We start from the raw sequence: 14,431 nt of genomic DNA on the forward strand, positions 1-14,431 counted from the left end.
TAAAATTAATTCAGCTCTTTTTGTGGCCTTTTACAGGTCAAAGAAAGGAGTTTATGCTTTGGAATTTAACATGCTATATTGTTCTTTGTAACCTGGGCATTACAACATTTCATGGTGGCTGATAGCCAGAGATCCATACTGTCGTGGTTTAACCCCAGCCAGCAACTAAGCACCACGCAGCCGCTCACTCACTCCCCCCCCACCCAGTGGGATGGGGCAGAAAATCAGGAAAAAAGAAGCAAAACCCACAGGTTGAGATAAGAACAGTTTAATAGAACAGAAAAGAAGAAACGAATAATGATAATGATAACACTAATAAAATGACAACAGCAATAATGAAAGGATTGGAATGTACAAATGATGTGCAGTGCAATTGCTCACCACCCCACCGATCGACACCCAGCCAGTCCCCAGCGGCGATCCCCCCCCCCCACTCCCCCCAGTTTGTACACTAGATGGGACGTCCCATGGTATGGAATACCCCGTTGGCCAGTTTGGGTCAGCTGCCATGGCTGTGTCCTGTGCCAACTTCTTGTGCCCCTCCAGCTTTCTCGCTGGCTGGGCATGAGAAGCTGAAAAATCCTTGACATTAGTCTAAACACTACTAGCAGCAGCTGAAAACATCAGTGTGTTATCAACATTCTTCTCATACTGAACTCAAAACATAGCACCGTACCAGCTACTAGGAAGACAGTTAACTCTATCCCAGCTGAAACTAGGACACATACTTACATGTATGTTGAAAGCAACTGAGTTTTTTTCCCGTTGCCAAATGAGAAGTGGAAGACAAAATAACTTAAATGGGGAAATATCTAGAAAACAGAAAATGAGAATAGAATTAGATTTTTTAAATGCAGCAACTTCAAGTTTTAATACATAAAATAACCATGCATAAAAGGATTTGCTTTTTAAGTGTGTATCAGTTTTAATGTGGCAGTATTCCTAGCATCGACTTGACAGCATTTAACACAAAAATATGATGGTCTTGATACTTCAGATCGAGTGCATGTTCTGTAGGACTGCTGATGAAATAATTTAGTTTAGTTTTAGTGTTTTATGATTCTAAACTAATATTTGTATTGAATATTATCTTGCTCCACAAGTGGCCTTATATAATTTTGACGGGACCTTTACTGGAACAAGATGTTCCCACAGCTGAAGGGTAATCACACAATTATCAGTTCCTTCCTCTAAAATTAAGATCTAATTATGTGTTTCCTTTACTTGAACAGTCTTGTTTACAGAGTTCTTGATTTTTAACATGTGAAAGGGAATGGGGTTGGAATTTTATATTGGACTGAAGACATTTCTTTTAGTAACAAAATTACATTTTTCAGAACCTAGATCTTTAATGTACGTTGAGAAACTTCCCTGCTTTTGCACCTGTAAATTATCATTGAGTGTGTATGGCACTATCAGAATGATAGTCAATTACTGTTAATTCCTGGAGTGGAAAACGACCATTTTCCTTGTTATGCCAAGGAGAAGAGAGAGACCACCCTGCTTCTGTTTAACACTGAAGGTTATTAGTGGCTGACGGCTTTCAATACCCACTGTGGTCGTTAACTGTGTCAAATAACTGTCAGCTGCAGGAGAAAAAGAAGCTGAAAAAAAATGATTCTGGCTGTTTTGGAGAAATGAACGTAGAGGGTTGGATGAGTCTCAGAACCACTGAGGTTTTGCTGAGATCTCAAACCATACTGAGTTTGCAAACCTTGTTGCTCCTTTTTGAAGCCTAATATTTTCTCATTGTGCCCTTCTGAAAGAAATGTTCCCTCCATTAAATAGCAGTCCACACTAAATCTAAACAGACACTCACAAATAGAGAAGATTTGGACTTTTCTCCATACCATCTTGTTTCCAGGTATCCTGTAAGATTCTGAATTTTAGAAGCAGACATGTCTATTTTGCTAGTGGCCAGTTAAGATATTCTCCTCTGAAAGGAAGCATCATGGACAGTGCTTGTTGATATATCTGTAAAGTGCTGTGAACTTTATAGAACTATAAAAATATATTTTTTTAATTGATTAAACCTGTTTAGCAAAGAGATGAAAATGCTAGAGATTCAAAGAGAGAGAGAAGTGGCAGAAATGGGAACAAATTTATGAATTAAGTAACTATTTCATTGAGCTCACATAAATAAAAGTCTTCCAGTCCTTTCCAGAGCTTCTTTACACAATTACATCTTCCTTCAAATCATTCTTAGCTGAGATTTTTCTTTGTCCTCTGCCAATGCTTTACATCTGGTTTATGCAGAGGTCTTGAGCATCTTACAGCTACCATCATGTCATGATCCTTGTTCATTTGATTCAGCACAAGCCTGACTTCTGAAGCAAGGTGCTAGATTGTATGCATTAGCTTAACAACTACCTTGTTAAAAGGTCAACAACCCATTCTTTTTATCCCATCTAAGCACACTTTACAGCAGGTGATAAACTTCTATGCTACTCTACTGTCCCTCTGTAACAATCAGTGAAAGGAAAAGACTGTTTAGCTCTTCCTCTGGTACATTTGTCACTATCTTCTCCCCAGACATATTCACAAAGGTTTCCACTTCTTCCCTTTCCTCTCTATTCAGTTCACAATTCCATCCATGTTGCATTAATTTGACATTAGAAATGTTGTTTCTAGCCCAATCAGTTCTTTTTTCCCACTTCCTTGAGTAGAATGCAAACCCCCAAAGCCTTTTAGTTAGGACATGAGTAGACTTGGCAAGCAGTTGGTGTTTAAAAATGTATTAACTCATGCATTTCAACTGACTTGTTTTTAAGCATCGTTATAGGATTATTGAACACCTTTTAAAATGTAGGATCTGGCTGTACTGAAACTGTTTAAAGGCATGAAGTCCTATATACATCCAGTGCCTAAAATCATGTTAAAATCTCTGTGCTGGTTTTGTTTTAAATACAATGTAGTGCAGTTTCACCAGTCTTTTGCAGGCACCTCTAAGATGCTGTGTGACCTCTGAACCATCTAGAAGCCATATTGTCAGGGTTAATGAGGCACTCAGCCCAAGCTAATAAGCTCAGCTGGGCAGCAGCAGACATTAACTGAGGTTCAGAGTCTTGCTACAAGCCTATTGCTTCTGGTCAGCTGAAAGGAGGGGCAGAGCACGTCTGCTTAGTGCACATAGAGAATATGTTCAGGGTTATGAGAAAAGATCATGTACTTTAATCTTGGGGAAGTTTGTAGACATGGTAGTAAAACCTCAAATTCTTGTTTTCTAAATAGTTTGAAATATGCAAAACGCATTCATCTGTCTATTAACATAGCAGTGAAATCGGTAACGCTTGTCATAGAGGAAGAACTATTTCTGATCTGAGCATTCTTCTCATTTTGCAAAGGATTTTGGTTGCACGCCAATCCAAAGTCACGTGTTGTAATTGTTAGGCATGACATCTCCCCATCATAGATGCTCAGTGAGTAGCGAACCATGTTCTATTTGGTTTCTCCACCCTAAAGGCAGAGTAACTCTATCAGTTTTAGTCAAGTTACTTTTGATGCATATGTGGGTGAATACAAAGTTGAGAATAATCAAGTTGTTCCATTTAAATGAATTCCCAAATCACATCTCTAATTTCAATACTTGTTTCTGCTTTTTTTTCATTTATACACTTTGAAAAAACCACAAAAAATACCACAGGGCACCAGAATTAAATTTGTAAGCTTAACCATTGTGTTTCTTGCAATAATGTAGTAACTATAATCTTTACTGTGTTGGACAACTGTAATAAATCTCTCTGATCAGTAGGTGCAAGTGCTATATTATGTAATTGCTTTGAGAACAAAAAGGGAGGACAACACTATTAAAAACTGATTGAAAGACCACAGTTCTTTTCATCAGGCTACTCAGTCCACAGGGTGTGGAAGTTAAAAACCCTCTGGGACATGCAACTGTGAAGAAAAAGCTGTTTAAGAAGAAGTACTAGTTAAAAAAAGCAAAGTACATATAGTCATCAATGACTATTCTTTTAGATGAGTTCTGGTAAAGGGGATAACCCTAAAATAGATCCTTCTGTTGTGGACATCCCATATTAGAATCATGGAATCATAGAATCATAGAATCATTTAGGTTGGAAAAGACCTTCAAGAGTCCAAGTGTAAACCTAACACTGCCAAGGCAACCACTAAACCATGTCCCTAAGTGCCACATCTACCCATCTCTTTAATACCTCCAGGGATGGTGACTCAACCACTTCCCTGAGCAGCCTGTTCCAATGCTTGATAACCCTTTTGGTGAAGAAATTTTTCCTAATATCCAATTTAAACCTCCCCTGGTGCAACTTGAGGCCATTTGGTCTTGTCCTATCACTTCTTACTTGGGAGAAGAGACCAACACCCACCTCACTACAACCTCCTTTCAGGTAGTTGTAGAGAGCAATAAGGTCTCCCCTCAGCCTCCTTTTCTCCAGGCTAAACAACCCTCAGCTACTCCTGTTAAGACTTGCTCTCTAGACCCTTCACCAGCTTCGTTGCCCTTCTCTGGACACAGTCCAGCACCTCAACGCCTTTCCTGTAGGGAGGGGACCAAAACCAAACACAGCACTCAAGGTGCGACCTCACCAGTGCTGAGTACAGGGGTACAATCACTGCCCTGCTCCTGCTGGCCACACTATTTCTGATACAAGCCAGGATGCTGTTGGCCTTCTTGACCACCTGGGCACACTGCTGGCTCATATTCAGCTGGCTGTCGACCAACACCCCTCGTTTTTTTTCTGCTAGGCAGCTTTCCAGCCACTCTTCCCCAAGCCTGTAGCATTGCATGGGGTTGTGACCCAAGTGCAGGACCTGGCACTTGGCCTTGTTGAACCTCATACAGTTGTCTTTGGCCCATTGATCCAGCCTGTCCAGATCCCTCTGTAGAGCCGTCCTACCCTCGAGCAGATCAACACTCCTGCTCAACTTGGTGTTGTCTGCAAACTTACTGAACGTGCACTTGATCCCCTTGTCCAGATCATTGATAAAGATATTAAAGAGAACTGGCCCCAATACTGAGCCCTGGGGAACACCACTTGTGACTGGCCACCAACTGGATTTAACTCCATTCACCACAACTCTTTGGGCCTGGCCATTCAGAAACAGAATAACTGTGCTGTCAAACATCAAATACCTGTGAGAGCTCGGTGTGGCCTCTTTGCTGCTTCACAAGAGCTCAGGCAATTATTAAGCTTTTATCGTCTTGCTGGACTTGTAGCTGAACTGTATAAGACATGTTGTTGCTAGATGTTAAACACAAGGCCCTCTGTCAGACATTTTTCTTTGATAATTTGCCTGCTTTCTTCTGTTCACAGCTCTCAGCACTCATGCTGTTCAGAGTTTACTTACTGTATTTTGTCTCCCCCAGGGGTAACTCATGTGGTGCTGATTGGTCCTCATCATCCAGTTTGTTTCTGTCCACTTTTGTCCACACAATGATGTTTGTCTGGGGAGGTGTTTCTCCCCTGTTGTTTTTTTAGTTCATTCCCAAGATGAATTTCACCTAAATTTTACATCTGTTTCTGTTTCTTGCTCTGTTGTGACATAACGCTGTAATTCTTCCTTCTATAAATTCTGTAGCAATTGCTCTGCTGAGTTCCATTTGATTGGTGAGACAAAATCATTTACACATCTGCATTTCTTTAAAATTCTTTGTGTCAGTTTCAAACCAGTATGAATTGGTACTTGGTAGTCATATGAGCCAAGAACCTGGCCAATAAAGTCATATTCTGTTTTGCAAATCAGTAAATTCCTGTCCCTTAAGATGTATTTCGGCTTGCAAATACTGCAAATCCACCTACATTTTATCATTTGATTATATGTGGACTAAGTAGCAATTTCCTCCTGCTGCTTGTCAAGGTGTATATATTCCAGGTCATATTTAATAATGCAGCTTCCTAGGGTGACCTCTTTTCTGCATGAATGTTGGCTCTGACCTTCACTTTGTTTAGCTCAGTTCATTACATATTCTCTCTTGCTTGATTCTGCACTCTCTAGGGAATACCCTCATTTCAGCACATAAGGGGTTTCACTGCTAATAAAAATCCCTAAGCATCACAATTAAAATTTACTCTGCTGTGCTCGTTCTATGATAAAGAACAATGTATATTGCAGTTAATAATCCAGATCTCATTAAACCAACTTAAGTTATTTATTTCCATGTCAAGTCAAAGTAATTTACATGCATATAATAAACTTATATCGAAAGGGTTAAACAAAATGAGCCGGATTCTGGCATTAGTCTCACTGGAACCATGGACATCTGTTCCAATATAACTTAGTAAAGATACTGCTCCAAAATAAGTGACTCCAGTGTTTCTTTCTTCAGATAGTCAGAACAAGCTAGTGTCACCATTACAGAAAAGGAAGACTTACTCTCTCTATTGTTGTGTATCTCAATTTCCTTATGCTGTTTGACCGCTTCCTATGCTAAGAATACTGTCTGACATGAACAATCTAGAAATGTTTTAGAGTAAAACCCTTTCCTCAGAAAATCTATTATGGCTATTTCTTGCATTGCTCTGACTAGAATTGAATGAGTTTCTAAAAAAAGTTTAATTAGAATGAGTAAATAAATGCTTTGTGTATGATGGAGAGAAATGGTACAGAGGGATTATATGTGTCCATTTGGGTAAATCTGAAAAATCATTTGTAATAGAGTTCTCTCTGATGTAAATACTTCTGTATTTCATATCTCTGTGCATATCTCTCTGTCTTTCTTTCTTCTTCTCTGTTGAAAACAGTTCTCTGAATTAATGACAGTTTAGTACTGGTAGAGGTCCAACTCATCTCAATTTATATCTCATCAACCTGACATACAGTCCACAAAAGGTGTAGAGAAAGTAGCTGTCCCGGCTTTCTGAGTCACTTATGTGGAGCAGCTATACAAGGCTGCTCTGATGCTGGAAGGGAAGTCAGAACATGCCTTTAAGCCAATACTCCCCCATTTCTTTCCTGTCCCAAGAAAGAAGCCTGAGCGTCTTCCCACTCACAGAATCTCAGGCAAGGATCTACCCCACTGACATTTCCTGAGGCAACCCACCGGGCGTTGCTACAGCAGCGATGGCTGTGACGTTCAGTTTAGTATTTATTCTTCCCTTAGGAATGTATCCATGAGTCAAATCTCCCATCTCTGCCAAACAGTAATTCTTGGCATCGGTGCTGATGCCTCGTCCATTTGGCTTCAAGCCTCTGTATGGGCAGCAGTCACAATACCAGTAGCATTTATCAGCTGTATTTCACCATCATCTCTGTTATAAGTATACTGTAATTTTAAATGACTGAAAAATTAACCAAATTCCATATATTTAAAGGGAAGATCCTTATTTGATCACAATGCATGAGGGTATTCTGCATATTTTTTGTTTAACATAAGTAAAAAATAAAAATTTTAGAATTAGAATTAGAATGGGATTTGAGTTAATCAGGTTGAGACTTAAATAAAATGTAATAGTCATGGTAAACTATAATGAAAGTGAGATGTGTGTCTCATGAGTCTTTATTCAGCACAGTATTAACTCCTTTTAGTTTTCATTACAACTTTAGTTCTTCATTATAACTTTACATTTAAATGATATTTTCTCTTACAAACATCCAAAAGAAGTCACATTATGTTTGTGAGATGTACACAAAAAGTATGCTTAATTTCTTAGCATTTGATACCCTTTGACTAAATCAATAAATATCCTTCCCTTAGTAGGACTTTCAGAGGTCTTTGTGTCAGAATTTAAGGCAGGACTCTGAAATTCTCCAAATATACAAAGTTAGTGAGGCTCAGTCTTGGCAGAAGTACCAGGAAGAATAACATTGGACCTCCCAAATTCCAATTAGAGTTTTCCTTCAGGAACAATGGAAGTACTAGAAGTCTTCAAAGTAGATATATCTAGTGAAGAAATTTCAATCTGTGACTTTGACAAGAAAATATTTTTTAAATCTTAACAAAACATTATGAAATCTGATAGTCGAATCTCTATTTTCTTAAATTCATATGAGAATTACACTCGGGGTTGTCACTGGAATATTTCATATGCAGGTAATTTATTTGCTAATTTATTAATAGAATTTGGAGTTTAAAAATCTTTTCATTTAAGATTAATCATCAGCAACTCATATATTTTTTATCTGAGAGCTTTTCCTTCGATGTTAAAAATATACTAAGATGTAAATCACAGTGTTGTAAATTTTTAAAACTACAGAAAGACTAATGCTTGAAATTTTTAAGACACAGAGTTTATTACTGTTATTGTAGTAAGGAATTTTGTATTACTGTTGATGTTTTCCCATTTCTAGATTCTAACTAGGAAAATCTGAAACTGTTATAGTAGCATTGCATTATCTCCAGTGGTTTTGTGCAAAAGAGCCATTGTGTGGTTAAAAGAAGACATTATTGGCATATAATGCATATGTATGGTAGTATCTCGCAAGACAAAGTTCTGCTGATACAGGAGCAAAAGATGAAATCTAATTTGTGAAATAAGTGGTGTGCTGCAGCTTACTCATATATGGAGAAACCAGGTAAATAAATGGAGATTAAATAGGCCATTTTGCATATATTTAGGAAGAAAAAGTATTCTGCATGTACACACCAAACCAAGCAATTTGTTACTTAAATAATGACCATAGGCTTGTGTGTGTGAATGCAATAGAATGTAGCATTCATATCTGAATGATTAACTAAAGAATTCTCTGAAAGATTTGCTTTGGTTTTACACACACATTTTTAGGCCTATTTCTGAGAATGTACATCTGCCTTTTAAAATTGATCAGTGTTTTATCATCAAGTGGTAAAGTGATGGCCTAAAAGACATTAACAGTGTGGTGCACGTTCCTAGTATATGTAGTAGCTTTGTCATGGAAAGCAGCAAACAATTCAGATTTAAATTAAAAAGTAGGATGTTTATGGTAATTTTTCAGAAATAAGGGAGACAGGAATTTTCTACATTTACATGCAAAAGGCAGATCTTCTGACATGAAATCACAACTGCATCTTTTCTGGTCAGCTTTTCTTATTGTGCTGTCCAGTGGAAAGGATCCAAGGTGTGCTGAGTTTAGGCAGAAACTTTTATGTGTGCATTTGTGATTTATAATAAACTTGGGCCTCTGGGGAGGTGTTAGAGCAAAAGAAAATTTTAAAGAAGATAAAATCTAAAAGCTTTATAAGTAATTTTATTTTTCAAATCTCACTGTGGGGATAAGTGACTAAAAGGACCATGATGCTTAATTACTAATTTCCTATTCCTGTGCAGTGTAAGATCTTCCAGATAAAATGCATCACATTAGTGAGAAATCCAAACACCTATTTCATTAAAAGATACTGCATCATGAAAGACAGGAAACAGCCTCCTGAAAGTGCTCTGCAATGCACACAAAGCACTTGTACTTATTTCAATTCAATTGGAAACTCAAGCATCATAAAATCACAAAGCTAAACTTTCCTTATCAGCATAATGTATGAAGCAGAATTTCTGGAACTGCAGTTGTTTGCTTAGTTTCCATTTTCTCCCCTATTCTCAGTAAAATAATCATGTTCATCACTCACTAGCAGCAGGGAAAAAAAGGAGAACTCTTCTTCCACAGCAGCTTACGAAGTGTATTCAACTCAGATTTCCTACACATTAATACCCCTTAGTTACTCCAAACACTTTCTGTTTGTGTATAAAAGTGTTCATACTGAAATTGTCTCACTTTGGAGTAATTAAGTGCAATATCTTCTAATGGTATTAGAACCACAATGCAATAAAATACAAAAACATGCTGTCACTGGCTGATTCAGTTACATTTTTCATATCAACTTTTAACCCCAGAGACTGTGAAATATGTAATACTATGGTCTCCAATTCTTATAAATTGGCCAGCATGATTCAGACCTAGCAGGAGCCTCATAGCCATCTGGCTGTAGCTTGGGATCTCTCTCCAGAGAGCAAATCAAGTGTCAGAATGCATCCTTATGTTAGAGTGAAGGAACTATAACTTACTATTTCAAAACTTGTGGTTTTGAAATAGTGAACCTGCAGATAGCTACATGATTAGAAACTCAGAATTACACTCCCTGTAACCACATTGACATTGATGGGATCCATGGGCAGAACTAAGCCCTTAACTCTGGGATGTGTAACCATCACCAGCTGCATTTTTGCAGAGCGTCATTTGAATGCGTTATGAAGGTGCGTGTAGCGGTAAGAGAACCATCACAGAGCTGAAGAGTCACTGTGACAGTCAGCAGCAACAACTTAAAGTCTGTGGTAACCTTTACTCACAGAAAGCCTCTTTGCAATGACTGGAAGATCTTTTGTCAGTGGGAAGCTGGGTACCAGATGCTGAACCTTTCTTGGCTGCAGAGATAATGAAATACCTTTAAGGATATAGGCCTAGAAGATTCAGAGCTGCAGAAGAGCGCAATTAATAGAGCAGATTTCATTCTTTGTAGCACAAAGAGTCTCATCTTAGCAGAGGATATTACAGACCTTGTTTTCTATGGTATTCCCAAAATAGCCTGAGCTCCTTTGGTAAAATTCCTAGTGTGGATAAAACCACATGAGCTGAGAGTTGTGCTTTACTATTTCTATGAAAGCACAATATCTAACCACTAAGGCAACAGCCAGACTAGCATGAAACAGAAGAATGTCACTGAAATATAACAGCAAAAGATTGGTATACAAGTCCTATATAATCCCCACAATCCAGTTCTCAGTCTAAGAAATTAAAAATAATACCAATATTTAATAAAGAGATAGAAGTATCTTTTTAAAGAGAAGGCTGCTGAAGCCTTTTGCAGCTGAATGGTGGAGCAGTTTCTCAGCCAGATAGGTCAGTCAGAGTCTGGCAGAAGGGTCTTTCCCCACTGTGTTGGCTTTGGGGTGGTGTCCAGGCTGGCAGAGCCTTTTACATTACTTTTAGAAATGTTAACAAAGTAATTAAGTGTGAATGATTGTGTTTGTCTCTCCATTCTTAACAGCTAGTTTTTAAAAAGGATGTCTCAGAGGACTTCCAATAAACCATGGTATGAATTCCTTCCTTTGTCATGTACAGCCCAGCGCTGCATTGCTATGCCAGTGAATAATGTTTCACTTACTGGGACTCCCTGAGTGGGTTAAGGTAATTTCTGGGAAGAAAGGGTGAAATACCGAGCACACAGGTTGCACAAGAGAGGTGAATTCTTCTGTCATTTCTCTCAGCCTTCAAAGTGAATTAAAATGCACAAACAGCTGGTGCACACCTGCTCCTGGATTCAGGTCCTACTTGCCTCATATCTTCAGCTCAGGAGGCGGTCACTTTTCTATGTTTGTTAAATGTTACTTTTTGGTATTTTTCTATATCAGTTTTGCTTTCATGCTTTTGGTGTTATACTTGGGATACATAAGCTTTTTAAAAATTGTTTGTTTACCAGAAAAAAATAAGAGGCTGAAGAGGAAAAAGATAAGAAATTTAAAATATTCTGTACGCCTTATTTATACAAATTGGAAGGGTATGGATATTAGATGTATGAAACGTAAAGCTGCTGAGAAAGTGAAATTTCTGACCCATGAGAAATTTCAATATTTTGATGTTGGTTTTATCTTTGAGTAAAATGATAATCAAAATATTGTTATGGCTTTCAGAACAAAGCCTTTAAACCCCCCCCAAATTAAGAAAAATTTTTATGAAATTATTTGATAAAAATTATACAGAGTATCAGCATACTGTTGTATACAAAATATTTAAAAATTGCACATGAGAAATTAACTGGAGTGGGTATCATTCTAAGATTCTTTTTACTATTACCTTTTAGATCAAACTTCATATTGCATTATTATTCTTTAAATAAAACATAAATAAATTTTAAACAGGTGGAGGTTTTGTGGCCTCCTGGAAGAAATCTGAGATTTAATATTGTCATGAGTTTGTAGATCAGCCCAGAGAGGGGGGAAGGAAATGCACCACCACAAATATATAAAATCATTTACCGTATAAGTTGTGGTGGATTCTTCATATAGTTTGTATAAGATGACTTAATGACTGGAAATAGCATAAAACCTTCTAGTCTCTAAATACAGCCCCCCACTGTCTCTGCTTTTCATGGACTTGGATTCTTTTGTTTTCTGCTTGTAGTCCTAGAAACTGAGTCCCAGCTTTTCCCAGGGGATTTAGATCCTGTCCAAGAGCAAAAAACCTACCTAAAGCATTATGGTCACAATCCAGCTTTGACTGCAATTATATTGTACAATAAACTAAAAAATGCATGCTTTCATTTGCACACTATAGTCTAAGCAGAAGCTGGACATTTCTTTAGCTTGTCAGCAGTCATTCAGTCGTCTCAAATGAACTTCAGCCTTCTAAGACCATTATTGTGAAATGACTGATAAGATGATTATTCTGTGACACATGGACAGTAAAAATGGTTCATATATTCTTTGTTATTTACAGTAAAATATAAGGGAAAAAGCTAGAAGGGAAAGCACAAGAAGAAAAGCTTATAAGTGTATATGGTGAGATCAGAAAAAAGTAATACGTTGCACAAGGTCTTCATTAAATTCCAAATGTGAACAAAAGGATCAGTGGGTAGCTGAAAAATTAAATGTTGGCATTAAGTATAACATCCAGAGAGAGTATGGCACAAGCAACCAGTAATTAGTTCTAAAACACCCCTGTGACCAGGTTTTCTTTTTAGAAACGAAAAATGAGACACACTGCTCAATAGACCCAAGGTACTGCCATAGGCATATTTAACTTGTTTGCACATTATGAGCTCTTACGACAAATAAATAAAATAATAGATAATACTTACAACAGAGAGAAGTTGAAGCACAAATGCCAAAATTTGTGTACTTGTCTGTTCAGACTGAGACTCATTCATCTACAGTGTGGCATATTACATGATTGATTTTCAGATGTTTAGAGCTGTCGCTCTCCTTGAGCAGAGGCAAAGATCCACATTCTTCTTCTGGAGATCAGGTTAGATGCTCAGACCTGGAAACTATTAAAGCCCCATACTTTAAATTATATCTGTCCAATAGCATATGTAAACATATACTTAATATTGACTGATTAAAATATTTACACATATCCTGAGATATTCTTGCTTAGATGTGGTCTTTGTGTTTTAAATTCAGGTATTAAGTTTATTCTTAATTGACTTAATTAAGTTGTCTTAAACAACTTAAACATAAACCAGTGGGTTTAGCTATTATGTGTGAAGACAGCAAGATGATGAAAAAAGCCCAGAATGTGATAAACTAGGAGTATACATCTGCCTTTCACATCAGAAGGAAACTTTTAACCTATTTTTTTCTTAATTTTTCTCTGTGTCGTCTCCAGGTGCACCATTTGTTTCATGCTGTTTTCATTCCAAAAAACTACCATGAATTAATACCAGGCACCTGAGAATTCATGGGGAGGTGTGTTTACAAGATGTCTTCTTTTTTTGTAGAAAACCTCAACACTTCTTGATAAATTTGGGTCAGTTTTTTTAAAGTTTGTCAACTTTTCTGAATTAGAATTAGGAGCTTATTTTCTGTCTGCAAAACTAACAATAAAATACTATTAGTATTTATTAGTAGGCGTCAAGAGGCATTTTCAATCTTTTTTGGAGCTGTGTTTTTCCTGCATGTTCTACGACTAAGTTCAGAATCTCTGTATGTGTGCAAATTTAGTAAGTAACAGTTAAGAGTTTAGTCAGCTTCTATGTCATTGCTTTCTCCCTCACTGGGAAGCCAACCTCTAAGGCTCTGAACATCTGCTGCCATGTAGCAGAATGGCAATGCTGGTGTCAGAGTGTAACACTGGTGCTGGAATTAGGGACAACTATATTCTCGTTTAGCATATGGCAACATGTGTTCTCATCAGTCATTTATCTGCTAATATGTGCCTACATCTGAATCTTAATGAGGGGGAGAGAGTGATGAGTAAAAGCCTGCCCTTGGATACATATAGTTCTCTAGAATCATCACATACAAGGTTAAACAAAGATCAGTTGAAATGAGTTGCTCCCAAAAGTCCACGCTGCATACTTAGTAATAATTTCTACAAGTAATTGGAAATCTTCTAAGATTTCTAACTGTCAGTTTCTACGGACAATTCCTACAGGTTCTGCGAACACAAGGGGCATGTTCAAGCTACTGGTAGCAATCAGAATTATATCCATAAAATATTGACTAGAAGCTGTCTCAGTTGAATGAATTGGAAAAAACCACTAGATTTTACTTTAACAATGAAAATGAAATAGTGTTCTTTCTCTGGTAACTACTTAAATCTGTATTGAAGCTGATGAAAGGATTCACTTTCCTGATAATTGTTCCACATTTATGAGAAATAAGATGATGGAAAAAACCAGAACATCAGCCTCAAATAGTTTGGCTGAGATGTTATGACTGAAAAATAAATATAAGATAGTCATAAAGTCAAATTGATTCAAGGTTATATGCTAACACTAAAGGCCCTTCACATTGCTTTGTTTTTTCCTTTCAAGACTGAACAGCAT

Source organism: Aquila chrysaetos, chromosome 21, assembly GCF_900496995.4.
Source record: "Aquila chrysaetos chrysaetos chromosome 21, bAquChr1.4, whole genome shotgun sequence".
Taxonomy (NCBI): Eukaryota; Metazoa; Chordata; class Aves; order Accipitriformes; family Accipitridae; genus Aquila; species Aquila chrysaetos.